General features: G+C 39.9%; 1 protein-coding gene across 1 annotated transcript in view; it reads right to left on the bottom strand.

Annotated features, from left to right (window-relative positions):
- The window catches only part of LOC125770116 (uncharacterized), a 63,602-nt gene extending 50,526 nt beyond the window's left edge, over positions 1 to 13,076 (bottom strand). Inside the window, exons 1-2 of the mRNA XM_049439424.1 lie at positions 11,571 to 13,076; positions 9,325 to 9,786 (exon numbers count right to left, since the gene is read on the bottom strand). The gene's annotated coding sequence lies outside the window, so the exon portion shown is untranslated. The remainder of the gene's footprint in view (positions 1 to 9,324; positions 9,787 to 11,570) is intronic.
- Positions 13,077 to 27,884: the final 14,808 nt, after the last annotated feature.

Raw genomic sequence — 27,884 nt, 5'->3', positions numbered from 1 at the left:
TTAAAATAAATTCTACCGTAAAGGAACAATAACTCATTTTTGAAACGATGCATTGAAGAGCTTAAGTCAGCGTTCGTAAAAGTTGTTGTAGTTTCTCATCGTAACTTACAAAGTTTCGTTATGGCTATATATTCGTCTCCAAAGCTCAGAAATTGTCTTCTTTCTCTTCGTTTAACGACTTCTTTGGTTTAACGACCTCTAAGGACATGTCGGCTATTTCTGGCTTACTGAACTTATTTTTATCGCGTAACACTTCTATTTCGCTCAGGAGCATAAATATTAAATCGTGTTATCAAATCAATTATACCAATTATAATTATACCCAGTATAGTGATCTCAAGAAGTAACAGCTTCTTAGTTTTGGAGAGTTCAGCATGCCATTAAATTAACACCAGACAATCCAGATTGTCAAATCTGTTTCGCCCACATTCGATAATAAAGAAAGTTTCGCTATATATTTCTTGTAATTTATACTCGTATTAAAGATCAAATTCTAGTGAAAAATATTCTATGAACGAATAGAATAAATGATTGCATTATTTCTCTGTCTAGAAGCTTAAAGTACACAGAGCCAATTCTTCTTCTTGCCTTTTAACGACCTTACGCCGTCTATTTCTGGATTAATAGACTTATTTTTTCCACGTAGCCGAATAGTCAATCCGAATAGGCTACGAGGGGACGGTCCCGATGGAATTTGAACCCGGTCCTGCTGTATGGACCGGTGCCGTTTATCACATTCACCGCCGCCTTCCTTCCTCCCCCCCCCCCCCCTCCTTTAACAGAGCCAATTAATTACAAATTAACTATTAATTAATTAATCACTAATTAGCAAATTAATTAATTAAATTAGTGAAGTTTTATAATAACATCTTACAATTAAGAAAAAATCAGTTAAATTTCTTTCTCCTACTGAAATTCAAAACACTTTCATAACTTTCAACTTTTCCCAGTATTAAGAAAAAATCAGTTAAATTTCTTTCTCCTATTGAAATTCAAAACACTTTCATAACTTTCAATTTTTCCCACTATGCAGGCATGACGAACAAACCCATTCGCTATCGACACAACAGTAACGGATGAGTGATTGTTTCCTTCTCTTTTTTTTGCATTGTAAATTTTGTATCGATCCCAATCGGTACGGCATTGTTTTTGTTGTATTTCAATGCTTTGTTATTTGAATTGGATCCAATTGAATTTTTGCTCTGCCTGTTGCTTTACTCTGTTGTGTTTTGCTGGAAGAGTTGCACGCACGTTACATCCGGACGTATTTCATCCATTTTTCCATTTTTGTTCCTCTCGGTTGGTATGCTAATGATTTGAACCCGCGCTTCACTCTTCTTCCGTTGCGTATCATTACTGTCTGCTACATTCTGCCTTCTGGTACGAGGGCTGCATTTTAATCACGCTCATCGCAAGAAGTGTAAGCTACACCGTATTACCAATTCCGAATTCGATTACAATGAATGTAACACCAGAACAAACCAACAAAGAAGAAAAAAACCTTTACTCGCAAAATAATGGTTTTAACACTTCCCTTACATCCATTATCCTGCCAGAAATGATGATTATTATTTTTGCCTTCATTTTAACTGTTATCAACACTCGGCCGGTTACATGAATTCCATAACGAGCGTTGGGTACATTCTTAGCTGTACAGGCGTACTGACGTTAATGATGGATATATTTTTGCTACTGTACGCCTCAAGCCTCCAATCGATATCCACACGAACACCGGTTCCTGTGTTGTGATCTGTTTTGATTGGATCATGCAGCTGTATTTTCACCGTGTACATAAACAATTGTGCCAGACAGGCACACGGGCTCAGGGTACCTCCTTCACAGGCATAGAAATTCGACCTCGTCCACAACTGCCAGTTGATAGGAAATGGTCGCAATATTTATCTTCCATTTCCTGCAATTCAGATACAGTGCAATTTGTCAGTGTTCGGGGTTGTGCTGTTTGATGTTTTCATGTGATTGATTTTTCACTGAAATACCAGGCGTCTCCATCGAGTGAATGTTCGATACGTTTTTCAATCGCTTAGCTTAGTACCTACTAGAAATTCTAGTGAAATAATATTACTCGTGTATTACCTTTAAAATTTCAAGTTTTTAACCCTTACAATAACAATTACGGAAAACAATATTCCTTTTGTGAAGTTGCTCGGCTGCGATAAGCTTGTCTGAATCTTTGTATGCAACGATTTTCGATGTTGTGAAACGTAAAACTCTATCTGTTATCTTCATCACAAGTTTTATATCGTAACAATTCAAGCTGATATGCGGCCTGGTCGTCGAGAAAGAATAAAAAAAAGCAAGCTGCATGATGGTTTTTCTCTTTTGCTTTAATTTTAATCATTGCCATTATATTCCTTTAGTGTTAAACTTCTTTGTCTAGCCGTTGGCAATCCTTTTTTCAACTTTGTATACCTTCAATCGCCTAATCTCTTCTACCAGTTTGTAAATCCGTCGTTTTGCACCCGAAACCTCAAAGGATGATTTCATTTCTTTCCCTGTTCCGGGGTCGCTTCAGCTCTCGGCTTGGGCACACTTTTTCTGTGTAATTTTCCCACCATTCTTTGACACTCTGCCAGTAAGGATTTGCAAAACCGGGCTCGACAAGTCACCACTCAGCCCGGTTTTGCTACAGTACAGTTCTTTGTGCTACATTGTGCAATTCAAGCATTCCACACCAACTTAATTACCGTGCACTTAAGCACCCGTAGGGCATAACGTACCGCAGTAAATTTCATTCTGTGCGACTTTTTATTCCCTTCTTGAAACTGTGAAGAAGGTTTTCCCAGTACCACAATGAAAGGATTCTTGTACATTTTATTTTCGCAGAAAATAAAAAAAAGGGTTGATCCAGCAAAACCATGTTTTTGGCTTGGTACGGGCTCAGCACAAATTCTAGCCTGCCATCTCTTTATAACGCACTTACAGTCGCAAATCATGTACACCACCACCACCACACGCAATGGGATGGGTTCGATTTTTGCCATCGACAGAACTGTGAAACATCAGGTCACCGCAACAAGACAGCATAAAATGCTACCGAAACATGCTTGACGTCGGATCTTGTTGGATGAAAATGGATCCTCTTTTAACAACTGTCTGATACACGTACTCGGCTCTGTTGGCTTTTGTATGTTCAGAAAAAAAAAACACACACGCACACACAAGACATCCAGCCATGCCACAAAACGTTATAACCTTCATCGGCAGATAATCACGGACAAAGAAAATTCAATTTCATAATTTCCTTTCAGTCTTAGAGCTGGGGTTTGCGATTTTCGATCCAGCAGCATCAATGTGGCGGTGTCGTTGCTCGTTACAGCTACCCTAAGCCCGATTGTGAAACCCGGACGATTACCGACCCGTGACGAGAAAGCCACAAAATGGTTTGCAGTAATAGAGTTGGAGTTTTGCGAGAAACATTTCCCTCGCCGTCGATATCGAACACGTTTGACCGGGTTCCTCTTAAATGTCCCTTTTGACGTGGAAATAGTTTTAAGCCAACGATCAAGCAAACTTTTAGCGACGGTTCATTTATTGGATTACTAACCAGTTTCAGATGTGATAAGATATGGTATCAACCATACAAAAGCAGAAACCCATTCTCGGCTTAAGATAATACCCCCATAAACAAAAACTGTTTGCATTAGGAGGAAACCATTTATTGGTTCACAATACATTTCTTAGAATATAAACTCGTTACGATGATGCATTATGAGAGAAATTCTTGTGAAAAATACTACAAGTGACTTCATCTCATCATTTCTCTACTTGGCGATCTGCCAGGCAAAAAAATCGTACAACGCTACTAAAGCCATCTTTTGTATTTTTGCAAAAAAAAACCTACAAAAAAGAAAACAAGCAAATTCTTTTTATCTTCGTTTCATCTTCTTAAGTATCAAACGCTTTTCAAGCTTTAGTCAAACTGTATTAATAATCGTTAAACAAATGAGCTCCAAGAACTCATCCCTTGCGTATGATTTACACGGAGAGCAACTAACCCAAACAAGAAGGCAATAATGAATGCCACTTAAAAGCTTCCCTACAGAGCTGTTCCAGAAAAAAGAAACCAACGCTCTAAACACTTACATCAAATATTCGTGGAAAATGTAGCGTTTCCACGGATCGCTTTCCTGCGCTACTATACAGCGCCTTCCAATAAAACCGATATACGGCTATTGTTTTGGGGCCTAAGTTTAGTGCCACTTCGGGAGACCATCGGACGGCGTTCTCACTTCACATCACATTCCCATTGCGTCAGGGGATAGGGGATAAAAATGCTTGGATTATCCCAGCGCCTAGGTGGCCAATAAAGTGGCAACCTTTAAAACTGTCATATTTTGCTGCTCAATGTGCTTTGGTTTCTTCTTACCAGGTTCATCTGCCTAGTCCGGTTAACGGTTATGATTTTTACGGCAAGCCGTCATTATCCTACCGGGAGAATGACAGGACTCGTTGGACACTTTAAAAGCCGTGACGGCCGATGACGGCTAAAGCTCAAACGGCCACTAAATGTGGTCGCTACGATTATGATACGCTTTTTAGTACAAGCTACTCTGCCGTTACCGGACACCATCCAGGAAACTACCTTAACTTGATTGTAATGTATCTCTTTTGTCTTTGTGGCTCGACAACACACAAAAAATCCGCTAAGAATTCTTTACATTCGCAGACCCAAAACGATCAATTTCGGCATGATATTGTGACACGCTCGGGATGTCGCTCGGATAAGCATTCCGCGAGGGATTATTAAATGTACTACCGTTTTGCTTCCCAGTACTTCCATCGTCCGCTCTGCCACAATAAACAGCACGTCCAATGTGAGTTCGCACCGGTAGTCACGTACCATCGTGGTGAGTGTTATTACCGGTGATGACCACCATGGAAATCGTCTGGGGAGTTCGGATATGGATTTTTACCACTTCCGGCCGTAATAGCATTTGGAAGTAATCGGGTAGGATTTTTATTTACCTCAAGGCGACGCTCCAATTGCTTCACCGTCCAAACTAAGCACCACATTACAAGAACACCACCACCAAACCCTTGGAACGCAAACTTTGTTTGAGAATTCGCTATCGAAGGATAAGCTCCTTCATAAGTCCTTAAGCAATCTTGATCCAACCAGTCAACCAACCGGACCGGTATGTGAGAATGGTTTCGAAGAGAATGAGTATTATTTTCTCCCTCCCATTCTGTAACATACGTACAGCTCGACACCCGCATCCCGTTCCATTTCCTAGCCTCTGAAACGGAGGCCAATCTAATTTCCAACATGATTTACTAAGATTTATGCTTCACCGAATCGATGTAATGCGTTTTTGTCGAAACAATATCTTCAGATACCACCTGACAAGACCTGAAGTTTCCGGGCTTCACTGTCTATGATTTATAGATCGAGACCACTTCTAAGTGTTTATCTTCCGCCAGCCTCTTTATCGTGCAGAAGCAAAAATGATCGACCGCGGCTCCAATTACAAACCAACACGGGTCTACGGGTAGAGAGAGAACTCCTTTTATTGAGTTTACAGCGTCCCGAACAATTTGCCTCTTCGTGGCTCCTAGTCCCGGACAGCTGCCGTTCGTCATTTTTCGCCCGTCAAAGATTACACATCGAGTGCAAACAGTTCACCCTCAGGCCCTCACCTATAAGCGTCTACGCTCGTTCGACACAGAAAACTCAGCTGCTAACTCAATCATCCTTCCGAATCCTTCACACCCTCGCCCGTCACCGGGTAACATCTGTCTTGACTCCGCCGCTCCTCATCCCCGATGGGTGTAAATATTTGACGAACATCCGGCACATTAATGAGAGCTACTCGGGGTGTTGGCAGGTGCTGGAACCAAGACGACCGCTAGACGTCGCCTCAAGGATCGATTGCGTACCTCCGATCCCTATGCGAGGGTCACCAATTAATTATTGACGGCAGAAATTGGCGCCCAACGGACGGGTTTCAATCTTGTACCGGTCGACTTCTGGTACGGAGTTTTCCTTGAAGCGTTTTTCGTGCGTCGTTCCGCGAAGGTTTTCTATTCCACCGGTACGATGTATTGTATCATGTGGATCGGATCGATTTAATTTGCTTCCCTCTATACCGCACACTCGCACACACGCAAAGAAGGTTTTAGCTCATCTTTCTCCTAACATGCGATATTTCTCATAACGCTTCAAACTTTCTCGTTTAATTACGAGCGTGCTACAAAATTAAAGTAAGGTATGGTATATTCGCTAACACAAGTGAATACCCGTTTTTAATACCCGCCAAATGTTTCCTGTTAAACGGTTTCGGGACGGGGCTAAATCATTAGAGAGTTGGGATTTTAATAAAAGTCATCCACAGTGTATGTGTGTCCATCGAGTTTATTGATTAATGAGAACATATATAGCCCCGTATCAGCTTGGAGGGTGATGGTCTGCATAATTAAGCTGCTACCACGTTCATACATGTCGCTTTTATGGATGTTTTGCGATATTTAGATGTTGTGAAAATGTGCACATTTTTCATCCGCTGTTTGGTTAAGCTAAAGTTTCACTCCCATTAATCAAATGTGAACCACGAACAACATTAAATTGCTCAGTTTCCTTCAGCTTGTACCGAGTATTATTGAAACACAGTGAAGCAGAAAAAAATAGAAATCATATTTTGCTAATTTTTTTTACAAATCAATCGTCTGTTGTTTCGATAATACGTAAAACAACAGATTTAGAATCCTGCAATATGTTATACTCATAAACAATATTTGTCACTTAAACAACTTAAACTTGTTGGTTTTTAATGAACTCGAGATTTTGGAATTCTACGTGAGTAAAATTTAAATTTATTATAGGACTAATTTCCCATTTCCAAAGCTAATAAAAAATTAGCATTTATTTCAAAACCCAATAATATGTTTCATAATCTTTATATCGTAAACCGTACTGTTGTTGGATGAATGATCATACGCCAGTAACATTGAAAACTAGAAACAGAAATATTGAAAGTCTGTTCATGTTTAAACTTTTCAATGAAATTACCGATGTAAAAAATGTGTTGTTTTTTATTTTATTTTGATGATCCATAGTTTGTAACTTTGTTGAACCGAACACAAATTCAAAATCAAAATTCAAAAATGTGATAATATTAATCAAAAAAACCAAAATGTGAATATTACGGATTAGCATTTTTTCTTACAACGTTGCATAGATTTAAGAACCATCAGAAACCATTCGTTACAACATTAAACTGCGATCGTAAATTGATATCGATATCTTTGAGCAAACGCGTTAAGAAACTGAAAATTAGAACTTGTTTACAACTTGCCTTCTTGCTAATCACAAAACCAGAAGACCAAACCAAGTTTGTTTTAATTGTAATTATTGGTATTTTCCATATGTTTTCTAACCAGTTTCGCAGTGTTGCCAGTTTAGTACTGTGCTATAATTATCACTCATCAACATCTACACATAAAATCAAATAATCATTGATCAACAATAAATCGTAATTCGCATTACCATCAAACATCCGCATTACGCATCATTTTACTGATTGCCTACGACATTATTCCTCGCTTTTAATACCAATAACACTATAAGGTGCTCGGAACGGCTTGTTGTAATTGATCATTTTCGAACCTTAATTAACCACCGAAAAACGGATATTTAACAATAATCAACATAACATTTTACTTCCTTTTTTTATTCCATTTATCTGCTTCCGATAAACATCGAAAGCCCACAGTACGTGGAAAATGTTTAATCAACAGTCATAAAACAGTGAGGCTCAAACAAAAAACACCTATATAAACGGTTGCCTCGAAAACACGTTTAAACATTTCAAGCCCCCCCTTCAAATCATTCCAGCAATTATACGATCAAAGCAACCATCATCATCAAACGTGTCAACCATCAAAGGGCTCATATCACGTAATGCTGGTTTCGTAATGGGTTCACTCTCTCTGTGTGTTTTTTTTCGTCTTCTTTCACACCACGCGAACGCTTTTGCACTGTACCACGTGGTCGTTTTACCGTTTGTTTGATATACGGTCCTGGGGGTTAATGGGTGGTAAAGGTCGCGGCGAGTCAAAAGAGTACCAAACTTCGTTAATGAAATTCGTCACATTTCCCGGTCTGCATGTGTTTGTGTGAGTAGTAGGTATTTTTTTGTTTTCTTTTGAGTGTAAATTGCAACCATTCCTGGAACCATTTTCTAACATTGTTCTGGGTAATCTTTTTTTTACGATGCTTCCCTGTTTTGTGCTTTGCGCTTTGTTTCACACCTCGCTCGATAGCTGTCAAACGCTTCTATTAAAGCAAAGGTTTGTCTGCAGAGCGACGCTACAATCAGCTTTCCGCTTTTGTCTTCAGCGTTGAAAACCCAAAAAGGATCATAAACAGGAAACATCAACATTCCCATCCTCGCACATTCCATCAGCCTTTCATGTGCCGGTAATGCCAGGGGATAAAAGTTCGTGTCGTTCCGGGCGGGAAAGTTTTAAACGGACCAAACATTAATTTCACCCATAATCATCGCTATCCGGAAAGCATCTTTTAAACAAAACCCCCCCATACCCGTTCCACAGGGCGCATTTCGCCGTGCCGGTACGATAAAATGATTTCGAGGGACTGTCAGCATTTATGAACGATGAAACTTTGCTATATCTATCTCGCAGCCGAACCCTATTCATTGCCAGACCGCATTGCTTTCGGGATCGTATCGTGCACGATATCATACTGATCACTGATACGAAATCGTCTCCGCTCAAAGCGAACCATCATTTGCGAGAAAAAGGGGAAAACTGCACCAAAAACTACCATAAAATATCCTCTACTCGCTCGGTGTTTGTATGCAAAGGCACGAGCTCCGGTACAGAACAACAACAAAGTAACCCCCCGAACTGGCGAAAGTTTTAAAGTTTTGGATTCCGAATTTTCTCTCCACCCCGCACCCGAAATATTGTGCCCCCCGGGTGGTTTGTTTGTTGTTTCGTTCGGGGTCAAATAAATATTCAAAATATTGTTTCTAGCAAGACGGCCATACAGCACCATTGCGATGGGGTTGAAATCTTGCGCCCGTCCTTGGTAGCAAGGATAAATTGGTCCCGTCACTTGAAAGTACGACAAGAGCAAAAGGTAAATCTGGTGCCATTTATCTTTGCTAGCGCACTTTGTTTGGGGAATGTTTTGCGTCACGATACAGCGAAAGGGAAATTTTTAAAGAATTTATTCATAACAGATGCTTGTTATTACATTATTTAAAATTTTAAATAAACAGTAAAGTATACTCCTACAATATGTTAAAATAAGTTAAAATATTTAATACGATTTACACTCACCGATTATTTTGTTTTATATCAGCTAAGAATCAATCCACCGAATTATGCTCAAACTATCCTTTTCACCTTGTGCGAAAAGTCCACTTTAATATACGAAATATTCAGTTTCAGCACTTCGCAACAGAGCGTCGCATGTGCAGACGCATTTTGATAACAATTTGTATCAACTGTCGGATCGCTCCGTAACTGATCTGTACGCGCGATCGTATCACGTTCAACAGGGAAATATTTTTCTCCTACAAAGCACCACCACTACCACCACCAGCACCACTGCTACACACACAACACAGACACCACACAATCACCAACCATTCATATGCTAACCACTCATACTGAGCAGGACGATTTCGCTTTCTTCTCCTTATTTGGACAATTCACGTGGGTTTCTTCACAATCACCAGTAGCACCTGCACACCGGAAACACTCACTCGCACGCATGAGGATTTCTGCCGGTCACGGAATCTGAAAGGTAAGAATCAAGCAAAACCGAAAACACACACACAAACATTAGTGACGGTGGCAAAAGGGGCAAGCTAAGCAGGGAACGAAGGATTTCCCGTGCATTAATCATCTGCCGGCATGAAGATCTGTTCGCCCTCGTCGGAGGTTAATCCCAAGATTTTTGGTTCAAGCTTTGGTTCACACATACAAACACATCACACGCATGTTCACACAAATATACAACCAAATCCATTGATAGCTCCCACTCCAACGCCGGTTCGTTCGCTGTTCGCTTTCAGCACCAGGGCAGGGTGGGCTAGGCAAGCCACCCCACCGGGTGCCGACCGAGCTTTTGGTTCAAGCTTCATGGACGTGTAAATTTCATTTTCCTGCTATTACAATTTTATGAGATTACAGACATTCTGCCTTTGTTTTCTTTCCGTCTTTCGTTGGCAAACCGGTTCCTGCGAAAAGATATTTGCTTCCGCTTTGCCGTACGCACTGGTGAACCGTCTAGCACGATGTCTACTTACGAGGGGGCAAGAAACATTGTGTACTTCATCCAGAACTTCAACCTCGCTCGTTTTTGGGTGGAGTGTTTCAGTTTTGCGAAGCGAAACCTTCCAATCGCTACCGGCGGATGGGGAAAATGGATGGTCTCTGATGTGAAAATACACACACACCCAAATACACAAATTCATACAAACACACACACACATATGCATGCACAATTTCACTCGCAGCCTTTAACCATCATCCGCAAGCCATCGAGACGAAACGAGTCCGATACACAATTTCTTCGGTATTGCTTCAATTTTTGTTTTTGCTTTTTTGTTCCGCTTCCTTGCGTCGTTTTGACACTGCAATAAGCATGGCTGACGCTGGTGCTCTCGGTGCACAACTAACGTAATCAAAATTTATGTGGATTAACGACGATGCCAAGTGAAAGTGAAGCTAGCGAACACTGGTACGAACAGCGGGAGCAAGGAGTAAAAAGGCCATCGTCCGCCACACTGCCAAACATCTTGATGAGATTTTCGTTTCGTTTACAGGTTTTTGTTATTTGCTGATGGTGCACCATTGCTACCGGAAACTAGGAGCAGTTTCTAGCAAACCTTTCGGCTCACAATGCGAACGTTAATTTGGACAATTTATTTAGTATTACTTTCAGCACTTTGTATTACACAATTTCAAGGTGGTTCGGTACAACATTAGGTTTTCCTTCTCGCTTAACTGAAGCAGCAGACCTTTTTTTATTGTTACAAATAAAATTTACGCATAATATGATGAAAAAAAACATTTTTGTTATCACATATTTGAATATGAGTTGATAGATTTAAATGTTCCAAGCAAAGTACATTGTACCAGGCGTCTCCATTAAAACCGTTAAACGTTTAGCACAGTTTTCAATACGTAAATAAATACCCGCTTTGTTTTTTTTAACTAAATAAAGTCACACTTAGCACAATTTTTCAACTATTACATTCTTTAAAATTGTTTTTAATATTTTATCTCTCATCGACATAATAGTATTATGTCAACCATTAGGCAACATATTAGAAACTAACATAACACTTTTCAATTAATAAATCTATTTTCCTCTAATAAGGTTCAACACAATTCGAGTACGATCCGGTACATTTCACGAGCGCTCCCAACAGTGACCGGCAAATCTATGCGCACTCGCGAAGATATACGATCAACTCGAAGTCAAAGTTATGCTGCACCATCCATTCGAAGCTTTCAAGAGCAAAACAAACTACAAGAAAACATCCAATTTTTCTCCCCTTCACCCATAATTCTACCTCTTCTGCTACACCTCATACAGGACACAACGAACTCCCCACAGCAGACGAAACAGAAACGAATAGTTTTCTTCACTCGGCGAAGTTCTTTGACAACTGACACGTACAAACACAACCACAAACGAACACGATCCCGCGCGACGATGATACTGAATATCAGTAACGGCACGAAAATATATCCACAAAAACCGGACTTAAACGGCTATTCGAATTCGTTCCAACACGACCGACATCCAGCTGGTGACTGAAGGATGTGCTATCGATGGTACTCTCTTTTTAAAAGCTCCCGAAGCCAGGATCCGATGTTAAGCTTCTCAACTTCGGTTGCTCTCCCGCATGCTGTATTGCTCTCGCGAAGAGAGTAGCAGGGTTGTAGTCACTAGGGAATTCAAATTTCGACATGAAAAGTGTTTGCGATGTGTTAAACAAAATGCTGCATATAATCATTAATGTTTATAATGTTTAAATGAGTGTTTGATGCCCCTAAGCCATTGAATAAATTAAATAAGTGTTTTGAAGGTCATAAGATAATAAATAAATACAAATAAAATCATATTTAAATTTTCTATGAACATGCGAATAAATCACATTTTTTTATTCTACATTTCATTATTACTATGGATAAGCAAACTTGAAATATTTTTTGAAACATACTTTCTTCTTAGTAAATCACAAATATTTCACATGTATTGAAATGAAAAACAATTCACTCAAAACAAACGGAAGCTTCAAGAAATTATTTATAATTTCATATTAATTTTCAATATGAAATATTCTACCTAACAGTAAAACTGTTCCCGGTTTAACAGAATTGAAACCAACCAGAATTGTTACCACATGAAACCAATACATCAAACCAATCAACCATTAAATTTGCATCCATCATACGAACCCATTGGAACGTTGGCTTTGCGACCGACAAACTATTTTATTAGTTGGCTCAACTTTTGCGTATCAAACCGACCTTGGTCCAAGTCCAACAACCTTCCCGCCAATAATCAAAACTACAAACATGGCGGGCTTCTGTTTTGCTACTTCCAGTTTCAACATCCTTTTAAACTTATGGCTCCAGTCACTCAAAACTTTGCGCTGTTGGCAATTATTGTTTCCAAACTGATCAATCGAATCCAGAACCGTTCTTCACCCTAAAGTTCTGTATACTAACCAGACTTTCCATTCATCAGTTTTGACCATGCTAACTAGCAACTAATTTTAGACCAATTGCCGTTTCACTTTACTTACGCTTCCAACGCTTGCTCTTCAATAAGGTTGCCAAGTTTCTCAAACTTTCCTCTAAAGCTGTAAAGCTTTCTCATGTTATGTTCACTTTTCCGGTCCAGTTTTTCTACCACTATATGGCTACGGGTAACGTATGTTAGCATACGATTAGGTAAAACTTCAACAAAACGGGTAGTTGCTTGGCATTGAACCGGCCCACCAAAGCAAACTCCAAATAACTTACAACGGTAAACATTCGTTTTCCGACGTACGGCCATAAAATACTACCCTTGACGTGGTTTTCGTGTACCGTTTCGTGGACTGTTTCACCGTTCAACGAAGACTGTCGTAAACTAACTAAAAATAAACCCCGATGCCCTCGGAGCCCAGTGTTGCTTTTTCATCAAACTCAACATCGTCAAGACATCCGTGGCACAGGAAGTGGCTTGTTTGTGCATGCTACATATGTGATGAACCGAATGCTGCCTTACTTCGTGATGCGCGCTACAACAACAACAACAAAACCGGAGTTTTTACGAACATAACAAAATATAGACATAATTTGTTGCGACTGTTTTTTCTGCCAGTCGCAAGCGCTTTCAAACTCAATTTTAACCATCACACACTTTATGAAGTTCATTATACAGTGCTTTTGGAATTTCTATTACCACACATTCGCTTAATTTTATAGTAAACCTACGCTCTATTAGGAGGTAAAACATTTCCTTACCTTCCACTAACGTTTGATGCACACTAAAGCCCTGAACCTTCAATCGGAATAGAGCTCAAACCCCTCCAACCAGTTTCAACGCACGGTAAGCCACTTGCGAAAGTTTAGCAAGAAAATCCATTCGATATTAAAAACCATAAAAGTTACCACAATCTCAATGGTAAACAGTGATCCACAGTGCGCCTTTTGCACCGCTTTTCCTTTCCCTGTACGCGTCAAACCGCAACGCTCTGAGGATTCGCGCCTTTTTGCTTTATTCATAATCAGTTTCCTACCCGCAAGGAATTCAACGACCTGCAAAGAAGTACAGCCTGTTCCTATACGCATTTAGGTAACGCTTCCAAACGCTTCTTCCCGAAATGGTTTGGGAAAGGAAACGGATGGGCGACTGGAGAAGAAGAAACAAAAAAAACCTTTCCTAGAAGTACCTTTTTCGCATACGCATGTAACGGCTGCACGGTACGTATGAAAAACAAACATCCTGTAACAATGGAAGGAAAAAAAGAAGAAGCACACACGAACAAACCCATGCCGTGGTGCACACCGTCAAGAATTGAGTCCTTGTCGTCATAAAGGATTAAATGTGTATCCCATCGCGTAACAACAGCACATCCTGCCGGCACTCAATCCTTCCTATCTTCCTATATCTACCTGTACGAGCAAATCTCCATTTCTGCTCTTTGGGTTTTTCCTCAACCATATAAAAATGTCGTACATGATGCTCATATCCATCGGCACCAGAATCACATATGATGATGCGATAGATGTGTTCTTCACGATTGTACAATGGAGGCGCCTGGTGTTTGGTGACATTGCAATGGAGACGCATGGTGGCTTATAATTGTGGCACGCTTGACGTTTGGCGTACCCACTACACCCGAAATATCTATACCATTCTGTTCAACTCATCATCACAACGAAACAAGAAAAGATAACAGCTACAAACTCATGCGAACGTTCAAACAGAGAAATAAATGACCCTTCAACATAAAGGTATCGCAACTAAAAAAAAGGATGTGCACCTTTTTTAAAGATATTATTGCAAGACCGAGCACAGCCATGAAAGCGAATCGAAATACTGTAACACGGCAAACAGCCTCATTGTGTTTTCTCCGTACAGCAGCCGCTCCCGTGAAGAGCCCTTTACAGGCTACACAAAGAGACAAGAGCGTCATTCATGAACGACGACTCGCTACACCTTCGGCTGTACCATCGTTTGCAACATCGCTAGCCACCGGTGTGCTGCACATCGACATCGTGTATACGCTTTGCTCAGCATAGATATACAATGCTTTAGTGCCATAGAAACGCTCGACCAACTAACAATCACGACACTGGCTGAAAGCCATCAAGAAAAGTGCAAAAAAACACACACACACAAACGAACAAATAAAACACACAAAAAAGACATTTCCTAATTTGCATCTTTATAAGCTTGTCATAACAGTGCAATTTTTGTGTAAGAATCGCTTGCCCTGCCCTTTCGCTTTTTTGTCGAACCAACAACAGGGGAAAGGTCACCATCATCTGGCCACACACAAAAACCTTTCCAAAAAGGGGCGGTCAATGTCAGTGACTCCATAAATCCTTCGGGTCAGACCATTTCACGCCATTGCACTCTAACAATGCGGTGTGTGATTTGTTTTCCTTGGAGGATTTGTTTCTTTCTCAACTGTTTCGATGCGATGGAATTGCTTTTGAGATGGCATAACCAAGGCAGTAGAGGGTCAACAAAGTTTGTTCCTGTAATCCAAATCGAAAACGGACTGTGAGAACAATGGATCAAATTTAGGGCAGTCACAATTTGAAAACTAAACACATACTGAAGAAATTTGTTTGATTGGATTGTGGGGATGGTTGTTTCGGCTAGAAATATCTGATAACGATGACTACAATTCCTGACTTCCTTGCCTTAATAACTCTTTTGTGGCAATCATTCCCCTAACTAGGAATGAATTCTTTTCAGAACAATAACCTTTTAAAGATTGAAACATTCTTATCATGAATTCACAACATGCAAACAAAAAAAATACTTTCAGAACAACCGCAAAACATTCAAATCATAAAGCGGGTTTAAATGAATTATTTAGGATAACATCATCGCAAATTATCAAGTTCAATAAATATGATTTTGAGGAAAAACCCAAACCAACGCACGAATCAATTGTGAAATGATAAAAGCTAACCATTCTTATCACGGTGACCTACATATTTCCATCCAATTCCCATTCTTCACGCTAGCTGCCGAAATCATTTTCGGTACTTCCCACTTATCATGAGCAGAACGCATCGACAAACCGATACAGTCAATATCTATTACTCACTTTCGGCAATCCTGTACGTGGAGTGTCTCAGGGCAAAAAAAAGGAACACAATCGACATCGAAACAGGCGCTACCGTCACACACCGTGGCTGCCGAATGCCGTCAAACCCATATCATGACTGTTTTCAGAAAATGTTGACAACTCTACACCACTAATGCCAAAGTTCTTTTCCGCCCTTTTAACCAAATTCTATGCTCCACCGACGGCACGTCGGATTGCTGCCAAAAACCATAAATCACGACCATTCCCCTCGTACCCCGCGTGACACACGAATGGTCCATTGCGCAGAGCGTGGAGGGCTTAAATTTGTGATGCCATCTTTCCAGTAAAACTTATTCCATCGTGCCCAGAATGTCTTACACCCTTGTGTCGTGTACGAAAAATTTCACTTTCAAGTCCTTCTTGCTTGCTTGCAGGTTGCAAAGAAAGGTGGAAAATTGATCTCCCGTTACACGGTGCTGCTTCGTGAAACAGCTTCGAAGCATTGCAAAACAATTCCAAACGCTTGAATCACAACTTTCGAAACCATTGAAGCGGGAATCGACATCATTGCTGTTTGCTCATCGTTGGTCTGTTTTTACTTTTCTTCATACAAAAAGGCCCCTTCGTTTCTAGTGGCGAAGCAACTTTCCCAGCATCCTAATGGGTGAGCGCGAAAGATAAAAATTGCTCCCCGGAAAGCAGTACGTCAAAGTCGACAGACGGATCTATCTGCCATTACCATTCTCGTATCCGGTAATTGAAGTATGACCGGGAAAGCACAACGGCACAACGACCGTTCCGGTGCAAACGGGCAAAACATCAAACCGCCGAGGAGGAATAAAAATACCCCCATCCTTTATGATCACGACCCGACCCCTTCATTAGGTTCTTCGTCCACATCAACGCAGTAACAACTTAATGAGCAACAAAAACAGACTGAACCTTACCGGAGGCTTGGTCGGAGTGAGAACTTGTCTGCAATGGAATACATATTAATATTCTTCCCAGGGTGAGTTCTCGGCAAACATCCTTCATGTTACCCAAGCTCGGAGAACCATTCCAGTGAACCCGAAATTGTACGGTTTCTCGCAAACCATTGCGTGCCGTGGTCGTTTAGATCTGGTACGTTCCCAGCTACCTCTTTTCCGACACGAGAAGATACGATGACCGGTGAGGATGAAGTAGATGAGAAAAAAGATTCCATTCCCGGGTAAGTGTGCGAATGAAATGGCGAGTGAAGGAATAGGCCTTACCTTCGGTAAAGGACACATTGTTGATAGAAATGGTATAATAGAGCTTAACATGCACTAAACTAGATGGCAAAGAATTAAGTCGGTTGTGGTTATTTATTTCAAATGTTCTCTGCTCGAACACAACACTGGACGGTCGATATACTAGACTACACCAGCAAAAATGGCCGATTTATCTCCGTGAAAGGTATGTCGACTGTACTCCATTCTATGCACCTTTTGTTGGTAATTGAATCTTTTCTAAGTTGCAGCATTAATTGGTGTGTAGTTTAAAAATAAATTATGTACATTTTTTAAATGCTTGAAATAAACGCTACAGTTCCTCAAGCTTTCGTTTAACAATAATATACTAATTAAATAAAATATTGCAATATGCACTTCAGAATGTTTTCAATTTTAATTTAACCAATAATAATTAAATTCACATTTAGAAAAAAAAACACAGTTTATCGATTTAGTTTGCATTTTAAAACATGCAACTACACAGTAAAATCTACCTGTCTTTTATCGTTCAAAAACCCAGACAATTTCATCTCTCTAACACATTCACTCTCATTTGTTTTCTCTACCGATTCTCTCATTCTTTCTTCAATGAAGCTATCGTTTCGGTAAGCTTCCCGAATGTGACTTTCTTCCCGCAGGGCACATTTATGTGCCATTTTGTACGCTACGTCCGATTTGCTCAGCCCAACCATTCCTGTACAGACTAACCCGGACTTACCGAGCCTGTGGCGGTAAAGGTGTAACCATAGCCCAGCAACCATAGCTCTAATTGAAACAAATGGCTAGTGCAAAGCCCCCAACACGACTGACGGCAGCACTGGCAGTAGCAGCAGCCGCAGCAATGAAACATTGTCACTAAAAGGACAAACAGTACAAAAGAGTGCGAACGCTAGACGACAAATGCATGGGAGCGGTGTCCCTATTCAACGTAAATAATATATTAATAGACTTTAATTTTTCTCCCATCACTATAAATACTAATTAATTTGAGAATAATTCCATTAGATTAACTGTGGAACCGTTTTTGCATCCGTTTGGTAGGGCAGCTTTTTGGGAAACCGAGCGCCGGTTCTATAGAGCACAGTACAGTAACCCCCTTACATCAGTCCTATCATCCTCCCATATACGGCCAGTACAATATACACCCCTACCGGAAGCACGTTCCAACCATCAACGAGGACTTTCAGACCTTTTTCCCTGCGCTTCGGTTCAATGCCTCAAAGCATCTACCGCTCCGACCGCTTTACAGCGAGACGACTAAAAACTGGAAAGCACATACTCGAAAAGAAATTAAGGAGCGGTTACATGGAAGCATCTTGCAATCTCGCCCACCTTCCCATGCCTCAACTTACGTTGGAACGATTTTTATGACGCGTTTCCCTTTTTCGCTCCGGTCCAGCTTTTTTTTTTTTGTTTGTTCTTATCATTTTACGGTACCTCCGGTTCGGTGCCGAGCGGTTTGACGGTGCGATGAAAAACCCCAACCGCATCCGATAAAATTCTAATAAAAAACAATCTTTTCACTCATACTTCGCACGCAACGTAGGAAAATGGCAAATAAATTATTACCTGTGCGCTGACGTGCGGAAGTGACGGGAACGCGAGTGGATTTCTGTTATCGTCTTTGCATGCAAAGTATTGCTACCCTCAAGCAGATTGTTTTTCCCCCAATTTTGGGGTTTGTAATTTTACAACAATGTTCTACTTCTTTACTCGATTATCCAGAAAGTTGTTCGGGATTGTTTATCTCTTGCAGTGGAATGTAATTTACACGAACACTTCAGAAGGTTGTTTCGAACACATAACACGCGTAACATGTTTAATTGCTGTTGATTGTTTTATTTTTCTTTTTTCACACAACAACGGTAAAATACAAAAACATCTTCAAAATTACTAATAATTATTAATAAAAATTATTATTTATTTCATAAAAATTATAAAAAACATAAAATTGTCAATTTGCTGGTGGCCTTTGTTCTTAAAAATAAATAATAAATTCATAAAAACATTTAAATTTAAAAACACTTTTTCGTAGAAGAAATTTTTTTTGTTAATACACTACAAAAACAAAATACCTCCAAAAGAATTCATCCGAACACCAACCGTTCTACGCATCGCTAGCTGCTGCATACTTTCTGATAAAGCACATTTTTCATATTTCACTTCAACTGTACAGCCGACGTACATCCTTTTTCATTCTCACTCCTTCAAATCTCATCTCTGCGTCAGTACGCATAAAGTACGCATACCACTAAAGCGTACTCGCGCAATGTAAATGCCTACCAATAATTTACTTCTCCCCGGACGAGTGTTTTCATCGTGCACATTCCCTTTGTCCTTTAACTGCGTCTAACCACAAATCTCTGCTTCCGTAGAAGAAAACGGCATAATGCTCGAAAACCTCGTCACCATAACGATACTCGATTAAGGATGATAAAAGAAAAATGCTTCGCAGCAATACTTGAAGGTGAAGCGGATTGTGTGACGTAAAATGAGAGTAGCGCGGATTAGAAGTGCCCTCCCGATGGTGAATGTCACGCGCGAATGGAAAGAAGAAGCAAAAAAAAGTATAAGAAATTCCATTAAATTTAGATTATGACATCACTTAATATTTCCAGATAATGATATTTTACGATACATCATTAATGATTCGACGCGTTTTGCTGCTACTATTTTATTCTATCGTTCGTATTGATGTTGGAGCCCTTTTTCTTCTTGCCAGCAGCCGAACGATAGGCTACCGGATGCAAGTGCCGCTCGAAAGATATTCAACCCACTGGGAAGCACTTCCGTGGCCCAGAAACTCCCTTTACATAGCACGGTGCAGTACATCGGAACGTGCCCACACGAAGTGGGCTCACATCATTCGGAACAACTTCCGTCTTCCGGTTTCGATTGCGGCGAAGACCCTTGCTAGCCCGGAACATATTGACTTTTATTAACGCTGTCACTTGCAGACGGCAGAGCTCTACGTCAAGTGACACCTTCGGGAGCGGGCCAGAGCTTAATAATCGCTCCCGATCGGTTTTCACATCGGCATGCGTCGTTTGACACTTTTATGCATGGCACGGCCACTGTCTCCTCCACAGTGTGCCGTGCCTTTTATCAGCAAACGACCCGAAAAGAAGTTCTTACATCATCCAATGGTTGATGTCGGTATTTGTTGAGGTTTTGCGCTGGATCAAAGGTCTGTAGAAATGAGATTTTTTCCTCCCTGTACTCAAGATATCTATCATAGCTTTTTTTTATTTTGTCGCTTTCTATAGGTGTGAGATATAATCAGAAACGCTCTTTAACATCCTGACACTGGCTGAGCGCATATTGATAAGGGTCCTCGGGAAGTGACCGATACTCTCATCTTCATCAGTTGTAGCATAAAGAAGGTATCGAACACATAAAGTACTGCGAGGAGCTTTTAAAGCTATCACTTTTGTTATGGCTCTTTGTCATCTTTAAAGGTGGATTACTATTAAAAAAAAATCCTTCTTCTAAGGATCTATTTCAAATATACTATGATGTGGAGAATGTTTAATCGATTTTATTAGTCCCATGTAGCTTACGTTACTCTTTGAATATCGATTAAACTTGTGCACTGTGATGGAAGAAAAAAGCCGCTTATAATGCAATATCAGAATAAATGGGTCTATCAATCAGGTTCAAATACTGACGAAGGATTTGTTTGGTTTTGATTTGATCAACACATAATTAACTCATGAATTTCCCGAGGAATGAAAGTTATTCACGGTCGTTGCAATGAAGTGCCTTTAAACCAAGAAGTTGAAAACTATACGAATTTTAATTAACCATTCAATAATAGTAATTAAGGTTTATTTATTAAATTAAATGCATTCAATACCTCCGATCCGATGGTGTATATGATAAACGGGGCCGGTTATACACGACAGGATTGGCTGACTATCTGGCTACGTAGTAAAAAAATCTAGCAAGCCAGAAATGGCCGTCGTAACCATTAGAGGTCGATAAGCCAACAACAAAGAGAGGACTCCATATAATTACACTAGTAATAACTCCCCAATAAATATCTAAACAATTTAGTAACTCTGAAGCTTTTGAATTTGTTTCATTAATTTTTTTAGACGATAATTTCCTTTACTTTATTTTTCACAAAATCATTCACATGTAATATTCTCAAAAAAGGTCACATAATAAAATAAAATTTTGAAGCTCAAATACCGTTTATGACACAATTTTTAAATTTTTAGTTCGCGATGATGTTTTATATAAGTTCCAACCTACCTATTTTTGTTTCTAGTAATAGTATATTAAAAGTGCTCTAGGTTACATACACATAGACTGAACATGGATACAAATAATGCATTGAAACGATTAATAATTAATTAATGGAAAAAAATAATTTTCCAAATAATGCGGTTCATTTTTTTGACCTTTATTTTCGAAATTCTTAATAAAAATATCCTCTTAACGTCAAAATAATTTAGATAACTATACCTTTATCTTATAAAGATAACTAATAATTTAATATTATTAAAAGAATACTCCAGAAACAAAAAACAATATTTTCGATGCAAATGCTTCTTCTTCTCCTTGATTTCTTGACGACTTTACAGGTCCTGCAGGCCATTTCTGGCTAACTAGACTTATTTTTGCCACATAGCTTGATAATCAGTCCTTGATTATTCATCACCATCCTTAAAATGCTAAAAAAAACTGCACCAAATCTAACGACAATATTTTCTGCACAATTCTTTCAATATGCAAAGCATATTTAAGCGATATTCTGTATTTCTGTTCATAGTAGCGATAAAAATTTTGGGCTTGAAGTATTTTTAAGAAACTGAATCAAAAATAACTACTGAATCAATTTTGAACTGAGTATTCTGAGTTTTTTTTATTTTAAAGAGGTCCTGACGTTCCACAAATAAAAAAAAAGAATCTATTTATGTATTTAACACCTCCCCAGAATCAAAAAAATAAAACAAAAAAAGGGTTGAAAACGCACCTTCAAGAGCCGTGTTTCAGTTGCAAAAATTACTTACGAATATTTTATTAATAAATTAAAAAAGATTATAATAATAAAAGTACAAAGTTTCATAAACAATTCAAAACATTCAATAAAAGAAAATGTTGTACTGCAAAACAATTGTCATTATGCTGCTGTGTTCCATTGCGTGCCTATAATACGCTCCGTATCGATCCAATTATCCAATCTTATTGACCCAAAAACCTACAGCAAAAACACTACACATACAGCATGATCCATTGTTACCATCCTCATTAAGAACCTCAACGGTTCCATTATAATAACAAGAAGATATTCTTTTCTGTTTACAACAGTTCAAACACGTTTCATGCATTAAACAAACGGAACGTCTCCTTCCCCACCCGGACAGGACCTGCAGGTTACGTGCAGTCCATTCTGCGTCAAATTAGTGCCCGAAAATTTATCGTTCCGTGTTTTCCTACCATTCATACTGTCCTTGTCTCACGCACACCTCTGTTGTCCGAAGGGGGGGTGGGGGGTGGGAGGAGGAAAGGAACATCGAAGTGAACCAATCCGTTTGTGAGTGCGATAATGACGCTGGTGGATAGTGCGATCCGGTCGAATGAATAACATCCTGCACGCGCTTTTCCACCAGCTTCATCGTTTACCAGCCCAAAAACAAACGGACCAAAGGTGCTTTTGCACCATAAAAAAAACACACACACTCATACACACAGTTCCTCAGGCTTCGTACCCGGAAGACATAGAAAAGCTTCGATAATTACGATTGACACTTCATAAAGTATTCAACGGTATGGCATCCTTTTTTCACCGTACACAAGGCTGCATCCGGTCCGGTGTGTAGGTAGAGCATGACGGGGAGTTATGGTAACCGGTGACTCAAAATGTCCTGCGGCTGTGGCGGTTCCATGAAGGGCTTTGATATTGTATCCGAAGCGTTCGATAGGAGGGAAGCAGTTTGAAGCATCCTTTCGGCAAGATCGGTATAAGGACAATGGCACTTGCACCCACAAGAATGTGTCTTTTTGATGTGCTGCGAGGCCTTTCACCCACTGCGGACATTTCCGTCTTCACGTTCGCTTACCTTGGCACCGTAAGGAATGGCCATGAAACAACCGAATGAGTGCCATAGACTCAGCGATTTAATGCACGTCCAATTAGATAAGCACGTTCGAGCGTGGCTCATTTACCGCACCAAACGGGGAACAATTTACACGGATTGTACACTTCCAGCCATTCGAAGACCAATTTCCGCAAATGAGTGCTCGTCACGATCGAACATTGGAAATGGCCTATCCTTCCGCCTTTTTAACGTTTCGTATCATTTTTCTTCCTTTCTTGCGAAACGTTTGTGCATTGATTATGCGGCTGTAACAAACATCTAGAGGTCTAGAGAGCTTTCGTTTCTACCATTACAACGGAACGATGCAGCGATATGGCTGTACACGGTTCTACAAGTGAAACAGAACCATTTTAGGGTATCTCACACCCACCAAACACTCACCCGTCAACGAACAAACATTCTCGGCTCTATTCTTCCATTCGCGTCACGTCTGGTTCGATCGGTGTTGAGGTGGGGCAACACTTCGATCTGCCTGTTCCGATCAAACCATTGCCGTGCCCGAGGGCCACACACGTGTGAACGTTTGGCAAATGGCAGCTGCAGCTTCCTGCGATTCTACCGTGTAACCGGTTGCGATTGTGTTTGAAATCAAATTAAATTGCTCTTTCTGCTATCGGCCGGTTGGGACCATACCAGGGCGTCATGCCATTCCGTATCGTAACGCAACAAAAAATAACGATTTCTTCATCTCGACGAGCATGTATGTATGTTTGCGGCAGCAAAAGATGCCCCAAAGTCAGCGCAGATGCTCATCCCGAGCCACCGAGGTGGCTTATACCATACGCGACAGTATCAACCGGATACGACAGAAACGAAATCAAAAACCGTTTGACGTACACCCTACAACCGGAACAACACTCACACAAACCAGTTCCAGTGACATTTGGTGCTGAATCATGGAAAAAATAGGTGAGGATTTCTCTATTTTCTTCTTTCTTTTTTCTCCCCCTTTGTACCATGACTACAAACGAACGAATCGGCCGGAAGGTACGATTTCTTACCAGATGGTTCGCTAGTTGGAAGATAGTTTCGAACTAACGAATGTAACACCGACAAAACGACATGCTTGCTCAATAGCATGCAAGGGCAAATGGTAAATAGACTAAGTGCTGATTGCTGACATTTTACATTTTCGAACCAATCCCAGCACCAGTTGAAGGCAGGTGTAGCGGGTGTTAAATTTATTCTTGATTTTGCAGGTGGTCCTGCCTAACTGGTACGTGTATATGGAACCAAGACAAAAAAAGGAAATAGAAAAGATAGTTTCAAAAATGTTCCCTTTTTTAGGAAATCGTATTAATTCCAAAGTTAAAACCATTACTAACTTGGTTTCAAAACTAAGATCTAAAGCTCGAAAAAAATGATTTTAATTTATTTAACATTAAAAAAAGGATGGATTGATGCCTTAACGCATTGAGCATAAAAAAAAAATTAAAAAAAAAACTACGAAATTTAGAAAGTTTGATCGCTTGTGTGCAAAAAATATAAGTTTTCGCTTTTGGTAAAAAATATAAGAGCGCTTTTGTGTATTGCTCAAAAATATGTAATAAGCAAGAGATATAATTTCAAGTCATTCGGTTTACAGGTTTTCGTGAAATTCCAGACACCAAATAAGTAATATTGTTTTGAGAAATATGTCATTAAACGTAGAATTCTTTGCATGTCTTTGCATAAGGTTGTTCTTACCCTTTCGGCTAAAGGTGCATTAGTATCGTTAATTTAATGTTATTCACTTAAAGTGTCGCACAAAGTTGACTTATCTCTGGCAAATTCGTTTCACTTACTCTGTCTTCTTGGCCTAACGACCTTAGAGCGCATGTCGTCGCATTTCTAACTTATTAGACTTATTTTTGCCGCGTAGCCAGATAGTCAGTCCTTGCTAGGGGTGGACGATTCGGAAAGGGATTTAATACCCATTCCTGCCATGAGGAAACGACGCCTCATTATTATCTGCGTAATAATTCAAAACTTTCACCAGATATTTATGAAACCTAACAAAAATATCTTAAAAAATGTTAGGTGAATCTTAATCAAATTCAAGAAGACGATTGATTCCCTGGACTGACAGAATAACTATCAATTACTATTCTGAAGATTCATGCCGTTGTATGCGACGCCCTTACACAATCAGAACGGGTATCAAATCCCATCCGGGACCGTACACTCGAATATCTCGCAAAAGATAAATAAAGTCCAGAAAAGCCAGAAATGCCAGACTTTTTGAGATATGGCAGTAATCGAATGCTGGCAGTACTAGGATCATGTGTTTTCATCTCTTGGTCCTGGTTTGCCATTTTATGTTTTGTTTTAGTGTAGTTACTTATAGCTGGATAGTCGAGAGTACGGTACGGGTGGGATTTTGTACCGGTCCATTCGAGTAAAATCTGACGCTGCTACCAATTAAACGCCCGATCGCCCACTTAGCAGAAAAATAATTATTTTTGCGAAAAATAACACATGAAAAATACATAAAATCATAATTCTTTAAAGGTTTTTGGAGTTATCAGGATTCATGAATCTTTGAGGAATTGATACATCTTTTAAGAGTCGACTCATGATTTGAATGGCTTTTTAAATAAATGTTATACGAATAACTCTTTTGAAAAGATTAATTAAGCACAAAACTATTAAAAACCTTCTTAATGAGTATCCGGTTCCACACGCCAGGTATCAAATCCATTTCGCACCGTTCCACCGTTGACAAGGACTGACTATCAGGCTACGCGGTAAAAAGATGTCTAGTAAACCAGAACTGGTCGACATTACCTTAGAGGTCATTAATCTAAGAAGATACAGACAATAAAAAATGTTGCAATGTTTTCAAAAATTCAAATGAATAATAATAACATTTTTTATCATTTTACCATTCCAAACCTACCACAATTATTTTCAAAATCCCGTAAATACGATAAACCTACCGTAAAAAAATAATGTTTGACTTTAAAAAAGTTTCATTTGCTGTATAACAAACTACAAAACATCGCTCACTTCTGTTTCACACTGATCCACACACACAGTTATCTGGATATCCGAGTGCAATAACTACCATCAGCACTTAAGTTCCGTTTGCTAAAGATATTAGCCTGCACAAACCCTCTCTGGAGCTTGCCTGACCGCCACCATCACTCACCGTGTGTCGTGGCACCGTCTCCAACGCAATGGCATATGTTAATCCAATGTCATTGTATCCACCTTCGAGAGCCTTCGAGACAAGCACTGCTGCAGCAAGCCATCGTCACTATCGCTCTACTGCGGTGATCTTGTGCAGGCGTGCCGTGGTCCGAACGTAACCACAACGACCACGAACGTACGGTACCGCTCTACCAGCTGATCTGCCACGCTGCAAAACCCGCTGCCGCGATTGGCCCCGTGAAGTTTGTTATCATCGTCGGAGCAATTCAACAAACGTAATATAGCATCACTACGCTACGCTCCTTCATTACGGCTGCTGATAGCAAACAGCGCAGCAACACAACAACCTTTCCGAGGCGCCTTCGGAAGCTCTAGAAAACGGGACGAACTCGGTTGCAAAACCTGCACATTAAGCGCATCTCGTTATCCTAGACAAGCAAACGCCAAGCGGTTCACTTTTCCATTTGCCACAGCATGGAGCTTTGTGGGATGCGCAAACACAAGGAGCGGGAAATTTATCGACAAATCAACTTGCATACATAATCGATAAATGGTATGCTGTGGTGTTTGTGTGTGTCCCTCGTCCCGTAACGTTGATAGGAACTGTTAACGAACTTTTCGGCTGACAACCATGAATATCATCACTGACGGATTATCTACACCACACGGAGCAAAGTACCATCCCGTGCTGCTTTGCACATGTACCAACATCGATCAGTCAGTCGACAAGCATCTTTCGATATGATAATTCTGCAACCCATCCCATCCGGCAGCTCTCGGTACCGGTTACGCCTGCATGTAACTACGGCTTTGGAAAATAAATAATCCCATCCCACCAGCGGCCAACATATTTTGTATCCATTATTCTTCACCGGTGTAAATTATGCAACTCTTTCCCGTTCACTAAACTAAAGCCGATAAATCACAAAAGAAAATGGATATACGACACAGCACCGAATGCCATGAAGTGATTGTGTGTTTGTGCAGGCTTAAAATAAACTACCAACCCATTTGAATGCGATTATGTTTGCGATACAGTGGTTTTATTTGTTTTTATATTCTCGGCTGAAAGCTAAACGCAACAGTAATCCAATCAATATGTTAACTATTTCCCCGGATGGGTGTGCAGTGTAATTTAAATAAAAATGACTGCACAATGATTTTTTTTCAGTGTTAATATTAATGCCACGATACTTTATTTTGCGAAAAAAACACAATTCCATAATTGCTGAACATCACAACAAAAGCAAGAAAAATTCTCAATACTAAATATTTCGAAACCGCGGTTTTCTTCGCAAAATATATTAATATAATAATAAACAACATTAAACAATCGATTCGATTGAAATATTTCCGTTCGATTTTATCAACCAAGGTGAACGGGAACCAAACCATCCGTTGTTCAATAATCCTTAACCACTGTAATGAGCTCGTAAATATAATTTCAAATTACATTTTAGCCCGCAACACATCACCAATACCGCATTGCTACCAATAATACTCCACCAATATTTGTGTTGCTTTCAGTATCGCACGCAAAGCTTACTCTTCATAAAGCAAGTGTACAT

Source organism: Anopheles funestus, chromosome 3RL, assembly GCF_943734845.2.
Source record: "Anopheles funestus chromosome 3RL, idAnoFuneDA-416_04, whole genome shotgun sequence".
NCBI classification, from domain to species: Eukaryota; Metazoa; Arthropoda; class Insecta; order Diptera; family Culicidae; genus Anopheles; species Anopheles funestus.
This window is presented reverse-complemented; position numbering and strand designations above follow the sequence as displayed.